The following is a 17,982-nucleotide window of genomic DNA, read 5'->3' as shown; positions in this document are numbered from 1 at the left end:
TCTTTCCCTGAAACCTGCAGTGTTATATTAGCTGCTTGCAACAATACAGAGTCAGCTGGAGCAAGCTAAGTGGCGGGTTAACATATAAATCTGGGTCCTCAACAGTGCTGTTATGGAGGCTGTCTGCTCACAGCTCCACTTCTGGCTTCAAGTATTAACCAACTTCAGTGCAATCAACTCCCTTAATGATCTTAATATCCTACTGCTGACAGCCCCCTGATAACAGCCTTAGAACCATCCTTAAGTGTGGGAGACTGACAGTTTTGAAACAGCAATAAATCAGCTTTTTCTGTCTGTTTATCTCAACTAGGCCAGTGTGGAGTTGCCAGAAGAGAAACCTGAAACCAGAATGTGACTCTGCATGTAGCAAAATTACCCTTCTTCCATGTTCTGCTCCAGAAATGTGTCTCCTGGACTAAGAGTGTCTAGATAGAGTTGTTAATGTAATTGATTTTCTAGTTTGGCTAGTGAATTGAGAAATGAAAATATGTTCATCTTGGGTCAGTGTGATTTGTTTGTTTGTTTGGGTTTTTTTGCAACTGGCTGTGAGATTTTCTCCCAGGTAGATTAAGGAATTCATCTAGTGGTTTTGCAGTAGAAAGCCACCCCAGTGCACTAGTGTACAGGTCTTTGACTCATCTGCATACATAGAAAGTGTCCATCTCAAATTTGAGATCTTGTCTGTTTTATTGTTGCGGGTTCTTTTCGCCTCTGATTTACTTCTTCCTTTGATTCTCAGAAATGAAAATGTCTTGCAGCCCTGAATTAAAGTCAATAACCACTTCTTATGACATCAAAGATCACACTTTCAATCAGATTATTTAATTCAGGTTGCATCCTATGACCTCCCCAGCTTTTCCCCACTACTTATTGATCACTGTTTAATTCTGTTTTTCTTCCCTGTCTCACTGAGAGATTTCAGTGAGTCAGCCCTAATTCAGTGTTCCTACATAAAATATCACTCTGCTTGTGGTGTTTCTTGGGGTACTTGGTCAGTTGACACAGCATTTCAGTCCTGAACACATTTTCTTTCATTGGAGGGGTGCTAATAGTTGTCCAACTGTCTTTAGAGTTTGCTCTAGAAGACCGATATCTCTACCAAATGAATCAATGCTGTATTGAAAGTCACAAATATAGTCGGTCTTTAAGACAGAGATTAAAACCAAGCAGCTGCCTAAAATTAAGCCCTTGCATATGTGCTTTTTTGGTTCTCTGGGCAGTATATTTAGTATTCGTGAAGGGATATCCAGTGTCTAGCATGGTGAAAAATTATTTGTGTTGCATAAATCCTTTTACAAAGCTGAGAAGAAGGAGAAATGCTGAGAAAGACTTCTCTGAATCATCTGTAGAACAAAAAATTATTAAATTTTTGTATGGCAGTATGAGAACGTTACATGTCAACTAATGATGAGTAACTAAATCAGAAGCCCCTTGTCCTTAATAAGTGTTTCTTTTTGTCCTAATGTATAATTCAACTAGATTAATGCCAATCCCTCATTTTAATAACTTGCCAGACAGTAGGTTAATATACTGCTTTTGTTGGTGAGCCATACTATTACTGGCTAATTTTTAAAATAGCAGTTTGTCAGGCTGATCAAACAGGGCTAATTTTGGACACTTACATTTTCATCTTTAGTAGTTCTTATTCCGTGATTGTAAAATTAGTCTCCAAGTAAGGGAGAGCTTCCTGTAGATGGCAATGTTACACTGGGATAAAAACAAGTGGAAATCCTACATCTCAAAATCTTCACTCTATTAATCAGTGAAGAAAGGCATTAATGGCAATTCAAGATACAGCTGCTGAAACTGCTGCAGAGGTAAATATCTATAAACACATCATTAGCAGTAAAAGGATTGGATCACTGTCGTTTGCTCTTATAGGGACGTATGGAGAAATCGAGCTTGCTAGGGGCTTTTTACACCAATTTTATATCTGGTTCAACAACAGCTAATTTGCCCAAATTCTTACCTGGTTTAAACAGATGACATCCATTTGGTGGCCTCATCATCATCATCATCATCTATGAGAGCTGCTATTGTTCCAGTTAAAAGTCTGGCAATCTGTTGGACCAGCTCTGAATCTCTCCTGACAACAGTAAAATCTATGTCAGTTTTTGCCTGCTTCGTGGGCCCCTTTTAATCAATTTATTTGCTTTTTATAAACGTTTTGTTGAGTCTTATTTTGCTTAGTATATATTTTCATCAATCCCTTAGTATACAGGTTTCATTCCCATCAAATGCTTAATATTTCTACATAAATATTTGAATTTTCATAGCTCCAGGTAGATTATTCAGGAATCGAAAGTTGAACATATCTTTAAAAAGCTTTGTTTTAAACCAGACACTTTCCCCTCACTTTTTTGAATATACTGTGTGGTTTGGGAAAATATTTAGTCATTTGACATGAAAAAAAAGTGAGTTGGGATCCAGCCCATGTGCAATGTGAGTTAAAAATCCAGTCACAGAGCTTGCATAGCAAGTATTCAAAGCACTATCCAGGCCAGAGTGTTTATGAGCAATCATTATGCAGAAATATATGTGAACAAACCATCTGTTCTGCAACTTCCAATAATGAACAAAGTGGTCAAAGAAGTCAGCACAAAGAAATTCTGTAAACTAGTGATGGCCCTAAATTAACCAAGTAAATTATTCACTGTGAAATGCTTATCCAGCTTAATGGGCATAGAACTGAAAATACTTTTCTTGAGGCCAGGTCTTAGAAAGCTTCCTACCACAGACCACTACAGTTCTGTATCACCACGTTGTAACTTTATTTGCCATCATCAGTAAAATAGCTATGGAACAATGTTTTATTTGGAGGCCTGAGCAACTGCCTGCTAATCATGTACGTGGATGTGACTGTTTCATTTATGGGGTGTCAAATGACTCTTCATTTATGGATGGTTGTGCACAGAAAATTATAATCATTCATTTTGACTCTGAATTAAAGTTTTTCTCCAAAAAGGTAGCCCACAAAGGATATACACTGTGGTGAAACCTGTACTTCAGCTGAGAATCCGTTTGTCTTAAGTGACCTTTTGCAAGGATCCCATGGGTCTCCATTGCAATTTTGTTTGACCTTTTGTTAAAAACCAAGCTCTTCTACAACTGATATTTGGCAGAGTGATTACTTCAGCAGAGGTTCATTGGAAAAGAGTTCCAAAGGCACTGACAGGAGCAGGACAGTGGATAACCGGCAGTAGGACACAAAGCTGCTCTGCATTGTACTCAACAGACATGCTGTACATTGATTAGCTTTTTCCTTAAAAGACCAAAATAAATCAGTTTATGGTCAGGAAAGTGAATGGATTAGAGAATATCACACTCCCGGTTGCCCCAGTCAATCTGCACTAAGAAACTTAAGTCTATATGGAACAGTGGGGCACACCATGTCTGTGAAAGAGCTCAGGCCTGGTAAGACTTGCTTTGGAGACTGTATTTTATACAACTTTTTTTAACCCTTCTGATGGTAACAGCACAAATGCCTCTGAGACATCTGGCCAAGCTTGTGCTTTTGTGACTACAGATCACCTGACACAATCACACTTTCATTTTGGCACTGTGCATGTATTACAACATGAATCAAACATTCAGGGTTTTCTTCCATTTGGCAGGTTCCAGACCAATTCTCCTACAATGGTGTCAAGTTTTAATTTTTTTTCTCTCCAGTATATCAACGCATTTGCATGAACAGCAACATGAAGAGAATCAGTTCCTTCCTTTGTTTTTGTCTGAATGTTTTCTTGTGTTCATGGAAATATTCTGGAGTATCACTGGCAACATGGAATAACTATAAAGTGATATTTCTGCTCAGCATAATCTAGTTTCTTTCTCTTTGACTGTATTCTGTAGTTTCTTTACCTGCAGTGACTGGTTAAGGTATGAAGCTCCCTACCAAACCCCATTTTTTCGTAAAACTGTTTCCCAGCTATGGTCTAGCTGTGGGCAGGAGCTGGAGGCAGAACCCACCACATGAAGTGTGGAAGTTGAACATAACTAGTGGGGACAGGGGATATTTTCTGGAAAAAGGGGTGGCTTGTTTTTATTTCAAGTTCAAGTAACCATGAGGTTGTGGTTTGCTACATTCTGATAAAAGAGTAAAAAATCAAGCTTTTTGCAAAATTGTTATTCCATTTCATCTATGTACTTAAACCTTGACATTTTTGATGGATGTCATAGCCCTATTGAGTCATTAAATTAATTTGTGGCTTAATCAGCAAATGTGTGTCCTCCCTTCAGCGTTAGGTGCTAGGTTAGAATTGAGTCCCCAAGACCAGCACAGCAATGGTCTCCAGAGCTGCCTCACTCCACTAAGCAACTTTTTCGGACCACCTCTAATACCCTTAGTGCCAGTGATGTACAAAGATATGAAGGAAATTAGAAACTAACTGGTCATAAAATTAAATGTTACGTGTTTATAATCTGTCTCAAGACTATTTTAAATATGAGAGAGTATTTCTTTTCTCCTCAGTGGGTTTTAACTTGGGAAATTATTATGAAACCAGGTAAAGATGAGAAATCCATAACTAACAGCCTCTTGATCCTTTGTCTGAAATTTGAAATGGGTCTCCTTATTTCTTTCTAGAATAATGTGATTAATTTATCTCTTGGAGCTGAGCCACTAATTCAGGGAACAAGTGATGAATTTAGCTTTCTGTTTATGGATGGTCCTTTGAGATGAGATAATGCTTTCACACAGCTTATCACTTGTTTTTTTTGAGTGTTGTTTTACTTTTTTTCCCATTTATTCTGCTCTTTTCCCAGTGAATGGCTTGTTGTGATTATTTGGTAGTCAATATTTAACATGCAAGTCTTGTGGGTTCATTGTGATAAGTCACACAATGCTGCAACTGTCTCTGTGCTGAATAAACACAGCACAGGAGAAGAGTCTGAGGCTGTCCCCGGGACTGTGAAAGTCTCAAGGAGACACAGCAAATTAGAAAAGAGAAAGGAACAGTTAGAAAATGTTAAAACTATTGTCTTGGCTTCACCAGACAGGCCTTGCCTAAAGCATAATTCCTTGAAAACTTCCTACTGTAAGGTTTATTGGGAGGGTGCAGAGCTCATCTATCATATTCACTGCCATAATTCTGTGCAGGAATTGCTTTGGGAGCGAGATCCTCACAGATCTAAAGCAGTCAGGTTAAGACCTAGATCATTTCTGGCGTGAGCTTTTAGGAACAAGTGTGCCCACAACCCTTTCCTGAAGCTCCATGTGCATGTGCTTGGTGTGTCCAACCACACCTGAAGAAAAAAGGAAGCTCAGAATGGATGCTGTGTTGTGGTGGTCTCAGCTGTGTGATCTTGTCTGTATAACCATTAGGAGTGAGAAAGGAATACACTTAGATTTTTATGAAAGCACCTTTGACACTTAACACAATTGACAGAAGTCACGTTCCTAAATGACTCTGGAAAATCTTACCTTTCCCCTGTGCATGAATACTGTTGCAATGGGCACTGTGCCAAATGGCAGCCATTGGACTATTTTATGCTTTGTAAAGCCAGGATGGCTCAAATATTGTTATCATCCTTTCAATAAGAACAATACTGCACCATAAAAATTAAACACAGTGCCATTCCTGATTTGCTAGAAATGATTGAAGGATCCCTGTTCTGAAAGCCTAAGTGTATTTCCATCTCCGTTCTCATCCTCCCCAGAAATTAAGAAATGACTCTGAATCACTGGAAGTATTTTCAACAATGGGCCAATTTGTAGATATTGTGTTTGTAAAGACTCTCTGCCAAACTACAGAAACCATTTCAGAACACAGGATGGCTTAAAAGCTGCAAACTGATATGATAAAATTAAAAATATTCAGACACAGTTTTATTGTGTGTCCTTTGTGACAAGCTGAGAAATACCAAATCCCTGCTTGTAATCACAGGCAGTATACAAGAGCATTTTAAAGTTAGTGGATGTTGGCATCCAGGTCTAATTACAGCCTTGTTTAAGAAAAAGCTCTATCCTAATTGCAGTGTCATTGTTAGATTGTGGGAAGGCTTCCACTGTAGTAGAACAGGTACATCCATTAAGTCCAGGATACTTTTCCCCCCCTTTCAGGAATGTGAAGTGTGTAATACAGGCAAAATAGGTGAGGAAATATCTTCAGTGAATCATCTACTCATTTCCAATCTTCCTGAATTACCATTTCTTTTCAAACACAGCAATACCCTACAGGGACAGACTTTTTTACACGAATACTAAATACAACTAAGAAAAAAAAGTAATATTTTAAGACACACTGCCAGGCTACCCACAATGTGATGTGATTTTTGGCACTGGAATAGAGGAATTATGATTATGACAATTTTTAGTCTGGTCAATAAACAATAATCTTGGTAAACAAGTTTTTTTTAAATGGGGCAAAAAATGGGACTCTTCTAAGCCAGTTCTCTCTGTTTACACAGTATGCAAAAGTACAGTGACAAATGTGGTAATAATAATAACAATAATATAGAAAACTCCACTTTCATTGTGTGATACAATTGACTGAATACTCATTATATTCAAACACATTAACCTGGCCAGATGCTAAGCATTAGCATTGCTTAAGTATGATTTTTCTTTAAAGAAAATATGACTTTTCTTGTGCTACCATAAAAACCCCTATTCTATAAACTTTTAAATGCTAGTGATGTTTGTATGTCTCACTGCTCTGTGGTTTGGATACATCTTCTTCCCTTTGTCTATTCAGATTACAATGTCTCTAAGGGCTTATTTTTGTCTTCTGTGTGTAAAAAAGCCCCAAACATTCCCCTCCTCCACTTATCACAACACAGAAATATAAGTAATAATGGTGCTCCTCTTTAGAAGACACCTCAGATAAACAACCCTTTTTAGAGAAATTTTGAGGCAAAATTTCTCTTCCTACTCGGTCTCATAGGTTTAGGACACAAAGACAGCCCTTATGCAAATTTGAGCCTAGGTCTGAGACACAAGGGCATAGGTAGCTTTTTATTAGTATGTGTATGCATATATCCACAGATGTGAATTTACAGGTATGTATATAAATATATATAGTTTTAGAAATGACAAGGGATCAACAACATCAGGAATGGCACCTTAACAGTACATGAGATTTAACACCTTTTGGATGACCTTGGCTTAATTCATGTTTTGTCTTTTGAATGCCTAATGTCACAGCTTTGACTGATGTTTTCTGTCCCAAACTTAGCCACCTGTTCATTAAAGAATATGCCTAGTTTCATTTTTAAACCTAGGTTTTTGTCTTTTCTTTTCAAACAGATGGGGTAGAGAATTCTAAAGCAGTTAACATTGATTATGGTCTCTAAAGGACATGCATGTATGTGTCAGATTAATTTTAGCAACTTTTGTTAAATCCTGTATTTTAGGGCTGAATCTCATCTCTTGGTTTTCTTCCTGTACTTTTGAACACACTGAGTTTCTTATGAACATTTGACTTTTTGATCAAGTTTTTAGTTCTGTGTAAGTTATTAATTTTACCTAAACCTTTCAAAAGTCAAGTTTCTGTCCAAATCCACACTTTCATTGGCAACTAATTGAATTTTTGGGATAAGATTACAGTCATTTGAGATCTACAGATCAGAGGGGCCACAGATGGTTCTATTTCTGTATGTGTGGTAGGCTCGATGTGAAACATTTGATGGTTTTGCTGCTTCTCTGATCTGCATTTCTGCCTACTAATATACCACTAGGCCTTTCCAGTTAAAAATGGTAATTAATTGCTTGTATGGACTCCTGGATTTGTTTTACTAACTACAGTATGGATTAGAGAACTTGAAGAGCACCAACCCATTCAGTCACTTGGGGTGTATGTTCAAGGAAATTTGGGCAACTCTGATATAGCTTCTGTGGATCTGAGCCTTCATGGCCAAAACCATCATGTGTTTTAAGAAGGACATTCAAGTAATTAGAATAGCCCCTATATTAAAGGTGAGGTTTGTCTCAAATAATAAGACAAAAGCATTTCATATTCTCCCAGTAATCCAGGAGAAGATGTGATTGCGGGCAGAGCCCACTCTGTATGAGGTTGCTGAGGATTCAGAATCACTTCTCACGTGCTTCAGCCTTTTTCATTCTGAACAAGTTGTGTGTGTATTAAATATGTTGTAGACTTGAGGTCACAGAAGGTTTGCAAGAAATTATTGATGCAACAAACTCAGACTCTCCTGCTTCCTGAATCTCTGTGAAGGGTTGGCCATTTACTCATGTAGAAATCCACTGAATCTTTTACTTTTTTTTTTTGGTTGTTGTTAATATTGGTGGCACAGTGTATCTCACAGGGCAAGGTGGGCCCATTCTGTTGCTAAAACTACCTAAGTTCTCTTAATGAATTTGACAGTGACAGTCAACTTGATTTCAGCAGTTTACTGAAAGTAGTTTTTGTGGTTTGCTTGTCATGTGTAACATTTGAATAATATACAGAATCACTTGGCATGCTTAATAATAATATTGCAATACATTTTTGTAATGGCTGTTGCTAAAATATGTGCATTGGCAACTTTCACAGGTACCTACTCTATTCTCATCTCGCTGAAATAAAGTGTTTTATTTATTTGCAACACCTGGAGAGCTATGAGAAGGATATTGTAAAAGTCCATCTGGACAACTGAGCACTGGTAACATAAATTATAGTGCTCAAAGGCCATATGCACAAAGTAAAAGTGGAGGAGCTTTTGGGTATCTGGTCATATATTTTCTAAAGTTGCCTGCCTTGAAACAATAATGTTGCCAGGTTGGTTATAAATGATATGTGGTTCAGAAATGTAGTTCCCGAAATTTTTCATTTGTTGTTTCACTCGAACATTTTTTCTACAGATGCTTTGAGTCTGCTGTTAACAAAAGATAAGCATTGACTCTTAAATGTTTGTTGATGACTTTATGTAGGTAGAAATTTACCTAAACCATAAACAGTCATATAACATCTCTTCAGTTTCTTGATCCTCCTGTAGTAATGTTAGATCCATGCTGGGTTGCTGAATGGCAGCTGCCTTCCGTAGGTTTTTATTCCTGGCAGAGTATTCCTCTGCCTCTCTGCCTTGGCTCCTCATTCCTCAGGGTCTTCTCATTCCCTGCTTGTCTGTCAGCAGAAACAACTGTGATGTTTGCTCCTCAACTCAATGATAACACTTTTTTTCCTGAGAATTCTGGTTTGAATTAAAATTGACTCATTGGGTTTTATCCCGTAAGTCCATATGGTTCCATCAAACCACTTTTTTATTACATTTTTGCCTGGATTTTAGGATTTTTGCTGGGATTTGAGGATGCTCTCTAGGTAATACTGGCAAATCTTTCTTATAAAGTGTTTGTTTTTTTCAATCCATTTCTACTCCTGTCTTTTCCTGTTTTCCAGCTGGAAAACTTTCTAAATCCTGGGTGAATACTGGAGGCAGGCATGATGATCGTGTTTACGTGATTTTTCAAACATGGAACAAGTTCAGAAATTACCTTGTCAAGCTCTCCGCTCCTGGGTAGAAAATGTTGCACTTCCATAAAGGTCTGTGAGGAGAAATCAGTAAAAGAAATGAAGGGTACTTCAAAACAGTCAAAGCTTTATCAATATTTGAGTCCAAATAGCAACAGGAGTAATTATCCATATACCCAGAACAGCACTTGAAAGCATGGTAACCTCGGGAATTATAAGCTCTAGAAGAATGAAATTGGCAAAGAAACCTACTGTCAGAAGGAAAGAAGGAAAGAAAACTCTTTAAATGGCAAAAAAAAAAAAAAATTCCTATCTGAACCCTGAGACATTCTTAAGTTTCTGCTTTTAGCTACACTTGTATCTTCCTGCTTCACAGAAGAGAGGGTATTTTCTTTTTCCTCTGGAAGAAAAAAATACTTTAAAGACATCTCCTGCATGAGCTTTTTAATTTTATAATCTGCCTAAGAATATCTTGCTTCCTGCTGTAATTTTTCAGCTGATTAGAAGCTAAGCCATGTGTTCTTACCAGCATCCAGGATTTGTATTAATGGAAATAGCAGCAGATCCTCTTGTAATGAAGGAACACAGAGGTGCAGAAATATTTTTGGGGTCATTTAACTGCTTTGAGAGTCAGATATATAAAAGTGGCAGCCAGGACCAACTACCACAGCCCATAAAATGTTGCATCAACACACTGAATTTCTTTAACTGCATAACACCCCAAATTTCTGAGCCAAAAGTATCATTGTCTTCATGTTTCTGTCCTCCAGATGGTTTCATCTCCAGTGCTCCATTCTTGTCATTGCTCAACAGGATGTTGAATGTAGATCTGCTGCTTTGGGTATGTTTAAATAAGAATGTGCCTACACTTCACTTTGAGAATATTTCAGACTTCTTGAAGAAACTGTAAGTTCATTTTTCCTTTGTGTGCTTTTCTCTTGCACTGTTCCTTTTTTAGTTGCCCATTCTTTGGTGTACATTATGTCAACGTTGTTGTGTTTCCTTCAGTTCCTTCACCACCTGCATCTTAACAAATAATGGTGTTAGGAATCTAAAGCAACTTGGTTTCTTACATTCCATGCTTCAGAGGTCAAATGTTTGCTGTGTGCCTCTAGGAACGATATTCATTAAGTGATTGTCCTAAACAAAGGACTCTGTATATTGCCTGGGCAGTAATTCTTCCTTTCGTTGTACTTTGTGTATCACCCAGGGTCCCATCTGTCTGTCTTTTACTCAACAGCATACCCAAAATCTCAGGTCACTGTTGGAACATTCAAACAGGTCATCACTAAAAAAAGCAGATAAAGGATTTGTGAAATGCGTCACTTGCAAGAACCTGCTTTAAGATTTGCTGAATATAACAAAAGATTTAGACAGCAATTTTGGTTAGTTTGGGGCCTTTTACATCACTAACTGCTTGGTTAGATTTCTAAGAGCTTTAGCAGAAAATAAAAGTCCTTTTTTACTACCTGAACGTTTGATGCCATTAAAGGGATAAGGTTCTATGGTTCCCATACTATGCTGACTGCATACATCTTCACTCAGCAAATTGGCACAGGTTCCTTTACATATTTTACTTCCCCTCTCCCTGTTCCAATTGAGTGAGCTCTGCAGTCACTACCTTTGCAGGTATATCAAGAGTGTGAATACTGTATTGCTAAGAGCATTCTCTGTGTAATCAGATTGCCTTGGCTTGGCACTCTCAGCCATGGCAGTGCTGATTTCAGTGCCAGCCAGAAATCTAAATATTTGCTCCGGTTTTCTGAAGGGTTTTGCAGTCCAGACTGAGCTTGGCTTTTTTTCCCTGCAGATATACTGCTCTCAGCTACTCAGCTGAAGGCTGAGGCAGGTGCACCTAGCCAGGCTTTGGTCTCAGCAGAGATTGCAGTGTAAGCAAGACAGAGATTCAACTTACAAAATGATGTTTGTGAATCTGCAGTTGTGTCATTTGACCACCTTCAGGATTAAGTCCAAAACCAGTTTGTTCCTTAGTTCACTGAAGTCCAAATGCAGCAACCTCTAAACACTCACATTACTTAGAAGAAAATGTTGTCAAAAAATTTATATTGTCATATGGGAGCCTTTTCCACTCATTTTCTAATACTGCTTTTGAAAGTTCTTTTTGGTGGTCCTAGAACAATGATAATAAACAAGATGACATTTATCATCTTGATTTTTCCTTGAGTGTACACCTGTTTGTTTCTTCACTGCAATCCCTTAGAACTCCCACCTTGCTCTGCCGCTTTCTGCAAAAACAGGGGAAGTGTCAGTGTGAGTGCTCAGCCTCAGAGCACACCATGACAAGGTGTTTGCCATCCACAAAGCAGGGAGGTGAGCAGAGATGGTCACATTTGTGAACTATTTGCCAAATAGAGAAGAAGGAGAGGAGGGGATGTTAAAAAAATACAGATCTTCACTCTTTTTGTTAGCTCCTGGGTATGTCTGTAGTAATCAGAAGGAAATGAAATTTCAAGTTGGCAGTTTTCCCTTTAAAATGTTCTGTGCATTAGTGCTGAATGTGAATAGCATTATATTTTTTTCCTTTCCTTTCCTTTTTTTTTTTTTTTAAGAGAAATATCTATTAATAGATCTCTGTAACAACAATTGCTTACCGGTTTATGCTTATGGCTTATCACAAAACTATTCAGGAGGACTTGTGGAAAAAACTGTGAAGTTCATATAATTGCAACCAAAGGCAAAGCTTTGCTTCAAGGTCTGCTACACTATCAAACTCTGCAAGAGCTGAAAATAATGATGTAATTCCAATGACTTCTTCTAAGGGGCTGTGTGAGCTTATTTGAACCAACAAGACACTGGTTTTGGCAAGCAGAATAGCTTTGATTCAGAGCTCCTTCTGATTAAAACAGCTCTCACTGGTTTATATTGTAATTATCTTTTGATCTTTATTTTAGTCATGTATTTTCAGTGGGATGTGATAATTACATTAAAATTAAATATTTTACCTCCTTTTTTGGGGGATGTGTGTTATCTGCAGTTATATTTGTGCAAGTGTTTCAATGTAATATCATGGAAAATTACCACAGTGACAGAACTGCAAACATCCCGTATTATTACCTTATGCCATGGGATTTCAAGTAAACTAGAACTCTTTACAGTCTAGAAGAGCTGCCAGTCCCCCTGAAATTACCATTTTAATTGAATTGATCATAAACACTTTGCTCTGGCTGTAATACTAGACTGAGAAGATTAAATCTATTTAGCCATAGTTTGGGGAAACGGTGACCTTTCAGCCAGTTTTGTTATAATTGAAAAGTTACTCATTTTTCTGACTGAAGCTTGATGCAAAGAAATGTGATGTGAAATTGTAATATTAGAAATAGTACTTTTGTTTAAATATGTAGATGTAGTCAGTAAACATCATTTTATCTATTTTTCTCACTTTTGTAAGTGTTATCTCAATCCAAAATTATTATAATTTATTTTAAATCTATCAATTTGAAATTTTTATTATGAATATTGAGGAAAATACAGATGGCAGATGCACATACACACAAAATTAACTTACTTCTAAAGGAATAAAGTTCCATGTCTTAAAATAGCAAGCGTCTTCTGGCCTCAAAATTTCCAGAGCCAATTCTTTTGTCTAAAAATTGCCAGCAGCCTAAACATTATGTAAGACCTTTTTGTCCTGCTGGCGAGCCCATCTCCTTTCACTGTGCTCTCTGCTGCCTGTGGTCTCTGTCAGCTCCAGCACACTGGAGAGCCCAGGCTGTTCCCTTCAATCCAATTAACCCCAGACCATTACAGCCATGTTTGGTGTCACACTTGCAACTTTTTATTCATTTGTTATTTAAATGAGCAACTTGATTTCAGCATCTCCCTCATATTGGCTCTCTCTGAGATAATTGGTCATTATAACAACTTAATTTCAAATCTTTTCCCTTTTGAGGTTGACCTATTGCAGAAAGGTAAAGAATTTCTGTACTTTTTACCTGCCATTTTAATGAGTTTAATCTAATAGTCTTTTGCTTGGGTGGACAGACAGCCAAAATTGAATTGCAGAATGTGATTCTAGTCTTTCTTTTCAGCATCCTTCTAGGTAAAAACATACTAGAAGCTTAAGCAAGAGTAAATCGGGAAAATATAATGGTTTGCTACCTTAACAGCTTTCTTAGGTGGCTTGATTTTGCAGGTATAACTGCAAACAGAAGATTCAGTGATTTGACAGTACCAGACTAGTTTTTTCTTTGCTCCTTTAAATGGCAAACTTGTACTGTGTGCCTGTTTTTTTCAGGTAAAAAGATTTTTGGTGGAAAATACAGCTCTTCAAAGACTTCTAGTATTGACAGAGGTGTTTGAGAAGAATAAAGCATGCACAAATTATCTGGGTTCTTCAAATTCAAGTACTGTGCTCCCCTTTCTAAATTTTCTTTCTTTCTTCTGAAATACAATGCAAGTCAGCAATTCTTCATTGACACTGAAGCTCAGACCACAGCTTGGGGGGTGGGGCATCATAATTGTGATTGATCTTGTGCTGCAGCCAGCTCACTACTCAGACTGGGATTTGGATAGACAAAGAGTAAATACAACCCTCTTTACTCAACAAAACGTAGTGCAGAGATCTGGGAAAGAGAGGAAAGTATCAGAAATGCTGATCCCATTACTCCCCAGATATTTCTTCTGCTCTTCTGTATCACCAGCAAGAGGTTTCAGGACTGTGTGGTGACTTTATGGATGCACGTGAGGGAAAAGCTCCTTCTGGGAAGCAATCCTTCTGGGTACACAGCTGTCAAAATGGACTGCCATCAAGGCTTCAAAAAGTAATTAAGTATTACGTCTGAAATGAGCAGATTGAAGGAGAGAGAATTAACTGAATCTTCCAAAAAGTTATACAATATCTGGAAAAAAATTATTGGGTGAGTTCCCTCTGATTGCTAATTGCATACAGTATTAAGACATAATTTTCTTTCCTTTCTCATTTGCTCTATGCTTCAAGGTAAAAGATGGAACACAGGATTATGACAAATTCTCCTCTGGGATCTATGTAGTGGGGTTTGTCTTTGATCTTCCTTTTCTCCTGCCCTTGGAGACCAAATGCATTTTTGCACATGGCAAGAACACAGAACTGTGGGGCTCAGAACTGCTGTGCTGATCACAGAGAATTTCCCTGAAAAGTCTGTGCTGTGCATTATAGAAACATTACAAAGTGTAGTGCAAGCTGTTTGGAGCTTGTATTGGATGTGGCTTTGCGTCCTGCCCTGGAAGCTATGGCCTGGCATGGGATGAAGGGTCAGATGGCCCCAAGTTCAGATGTGACTGGTGATGAGTCATGAGACAGTTAGAATTTTTTTTTTCCTTTTTATTTTGTATTTACTGCCATGAACTGGTGGTTAATATGGTAGTTCCCTGCAATTTTTGTAAGCTGTGCTCTCCTGATAACATTACAATGTATGCTAAGGGAGTAAGGCTATAGCAGGCATGTATTTCAAACAGACTTTTATTAGAGAAGCCAATCCTGACAATCAAGAAGTTGATAGCTAAAACTGGATATTGAGGACCTCAGCTTACAGATATGGGGGCTCCCTAAAGCAAAGTCTGCATCAGGCTGTGCTGGGTCAACAGCACAAAAAAGCAGCACTGAGCAGTGCTGATAAAATGAAAGCAGTGAAGATAAAATGAAAATAGGGCTCTTCTGCAGTACTATTAGCTTACTGACACTGCTGTATGCTGGGTGTCTTGGAGCTGCTAAATTTAGCATATTTTGTGCAGGGTGTGTCAGCACCCTTAGAGAGCTCTGCCATCATGGAAGAGCCTGGCAGGATGGTGCTGAGTGAAATACAGAAATAAGAGTGGGAAATGTGGGAGGTAACTGGAGATGGACATCTTCCATGTGTGGGCATCAATAATATAGGGCTTGTTCCACTACAAAGTGACCTGAAGTTGTACTCATTGTTTATCTTAAAGGCTTCTTGCATAATTGATTAAGGGTATATTTCAGAAAGACAGGACTTGCAGCTGAAAACTTGTTCTGTGGGATTTTCTTCATTTCCCTAAGCCAGTGTACTTCCTTTTTTTTTTTTTTTTGACGAGGGTGAAGGAAGGAAAAGGACCCAAGGTTTTTATTAGACTTTCATTAAATGTATTATATCTAAGCAATGAGACCTTATATTTACTGAAGCTTGTGGGTGCTATCATGAGGAAAATAAACCCTATAGTATCATCTGTAAATCTGTAATAGCCAACAAATACATGGTACTTTAAGGTGGTTTTTTTTCGCTTCTGAAGAAGGCCCAAGAATTGAACAGGCTTTGTTGTAGAGAAAGCAACTACCAATGCCTCTTCTGACCGACTCCTTTTTCATTTGCCATCTTTTTCTCTCCATAACTTCCTGTGTTGTGCGTTTTTCCAAGAGGAATGGCTCTTATAATCATGAATATCAGCTTTCAATACAGTTGAGATAGGCCCTCAAATGTAAGCAATTTTTCTTATGAGAGAGTGAAAAAATCAAGTTGTTTAAAATAGCCTGTATTTTGTCTAAAAAAGGACATGAACACGAGCTATTCTGCCTTTCCTCCCAAACCCCCGATATTGATATATTAAGAAACTTCTTAGGCCAAACAGCTTCATAGGCATACATTTGCTTTTCAGTGCACACTCCCTGATCCAATTATTACTGACATTTTCAGAGGCAAAATTAATTAGCAGTTTGCCATAGTCCTCCTGACTCCTGGAGTTCCAGTAATGACTTGATTTTTATAAAACTGAGCTTATTACATGCAATAGACAAGTCTGGACAAAACAACTTACTTGGTGCAGCTCCTGAAAACTTACTGCTATTATCAGCATCCTCACTGCAATTGTAGAGCTGACAGATTTTAGTACTTAAGAACAGGATATAGAATTCAGGTTATACCTAATTATTTGGAAAAAGGTCCTACATTTTTCACCCACCTCCAGTAATTATCATACTACCAAAAAGCATGATGGACATATATCAGGTTAAAGAAAAATTAGTAATGAGAAGTCCACACTTGAAGGACAAGTAGTGTTAAAATTTAATTTTCAAATCTGGCAGCTTAGTTCTGTGGAGGAGTGTTCAGCTCTTCATACGTTAAGAGAAGTACCATGAGGATTTTTTTCTCTGTGGTTACACAAAAACCTCATGTATGGGTTTAGCAGTGCTTTCTCTAGCAAAATAATGGAGATTTTTCTCCTTTCCAGTATGTGTCAGTATCTGGTATTTTTCCTGAGGTCAAAAAAAAGTAAAATTTGTCCAGTACTTCTATTTTCCAGACTTTTTGCTGCCTCTGCAGCAAAGCTTAAAGTTCCACATCCGCAGACTTCTGCCCCCTTCCAACCCTCTTCACCTCTGAAGAGATTCTCACCTCTTCAAAATACTATGTTTCCCAAGAGATGAGGACTTTTGGAAGGCCCACAACAGGTGAGCCATCAATATCTACTTGTCTCATCCTGCATGTTGCAACAGTGTGAACACAGTGGAGATGGGCTTCATCTGAGGTGCAGCAGTGAGCAAACCTCTGAGCAGGAGAAGTTAAGAGCAGGAGATCAACAAGTCTCAAGCAAGAAGCAAATATCCTTCACTCACCTCCCGTCTTTGGGGTTGCCTGTTCAAATTCCTCCCACCACAGTTTTCTAGGCATCTAATATCCTCAAACACCTTTGGGAATTGAATACCTTTGATGCTCAGATGGGAATGGAACCCTATGTAGAAATGATACATAGAGAATAATTTATACAAGTAATTTTACTTTCCTGGTGTTGTGACTTTGTTTTTCTAGGTATTCATTCATAATTGAGAGTTTTCCCTTTCCAGACTGTCAGTGGTTATTTGCAAAGTACTGAAGTTTGATAAATAGTGTGTAAATATTTCCAAAAGGAAAGACAAAAGCGTGACAGCATGAGAATGATTTTGCCACAAAGGTAAGAACTGTTTCTCACACATCTATTTGCAACTTCTAGTAGAAAGTATCACTTGAAAAACATGGAATTCCTTAGAAAACCTTGGGGGAAATTACTCTGATTGGTCATCTTAATATCAGATACAGGCTGCTTTGGACATTTTATACCAGAGATGCAGACCCCATTGTATTGCCTATTAAAAAATTGATCCACATTTGCTGAGGTTTCTAATTCAATTTTCTGAATGGGCACTGTGCTTAAAAAGGCCTTTTTGCAAAGAATATTCCCTTGGGCTTCTCTGAGGAGTCTGTGCTCTGCTTTTGGCCATGCTGAGCCCTGACACTGATCCATAGCAGGAACTGGACATTTATTTCAAAGAATTCTCTTTAGTCCTCGGTAACATAAGATATGTGCTGCCTAAAATTATTGTAAAATGTTTGTAGCCCCACAAAACATCCAGACACAATCAGTGCATGTGAATAAATGAAAAAAATGCAAGAAAACAGAATAACCACTTTAACTTTGGCTAAATCTTTAGAGTCTAGATATACATTTTGTTAAGTGCTTATGTGAAGTAGTATTTTTAGTGCTCCATGCAATAATCCAGGACTACAATATGTTACTTTTGTCAGTTGCTGGGTGAGAAATAACAATACACCATAGAAGAATGACAATAACTATACATTATTCCTTC

At 37.9% G+C, this 17,982-nt stretch overlaps 1 long non-coding RNA gene across 1 annotated transcript; it reads right to left on the bottom strand.

The window, feature by feature from the left end:
• Window positions 1–6: 6 nt before the first annotated feature.
• Window positions 7–17,082, bottom strand: LOC108444852. The gene is made up of 4 exons (XR_001859550.1): window positions 16,975–17,082; window positions 9,431–9,481; window positions 1,970–2,086; window positions 7–1,343 (listed from the first exon to the last, which is right to left on the bottom strand). It is a non-coding gene; the product is annotated as an uncharacterized LOC108444852 (long non-coding RNA).
• Between the last annotated feature and the right edge of the window lie 900 nt (window positions 17,083–17,982).

The sequence above is a fragment of the Corvus brachyrhynchos genome, unplaced genomic scaffold, assembly GCF_000691975.1.
Source record: "Corvus brachyrhynchos isolate BGI_N302 unplaced genomic scaffold, ASM69197v1 scaffold162, whole genome shotgun sequence".
Taxonomy (NCBI): Eukaryota; Metazoa; Chordata; class Aves; order Passeriformes; family Corvidae; genus Corvus; species Corvus brachyrhynchos.
Note: the sequence above shows the minus strand (reverse complement) of the source record. Positions and strands in the feature narration are given on the sequence as shown.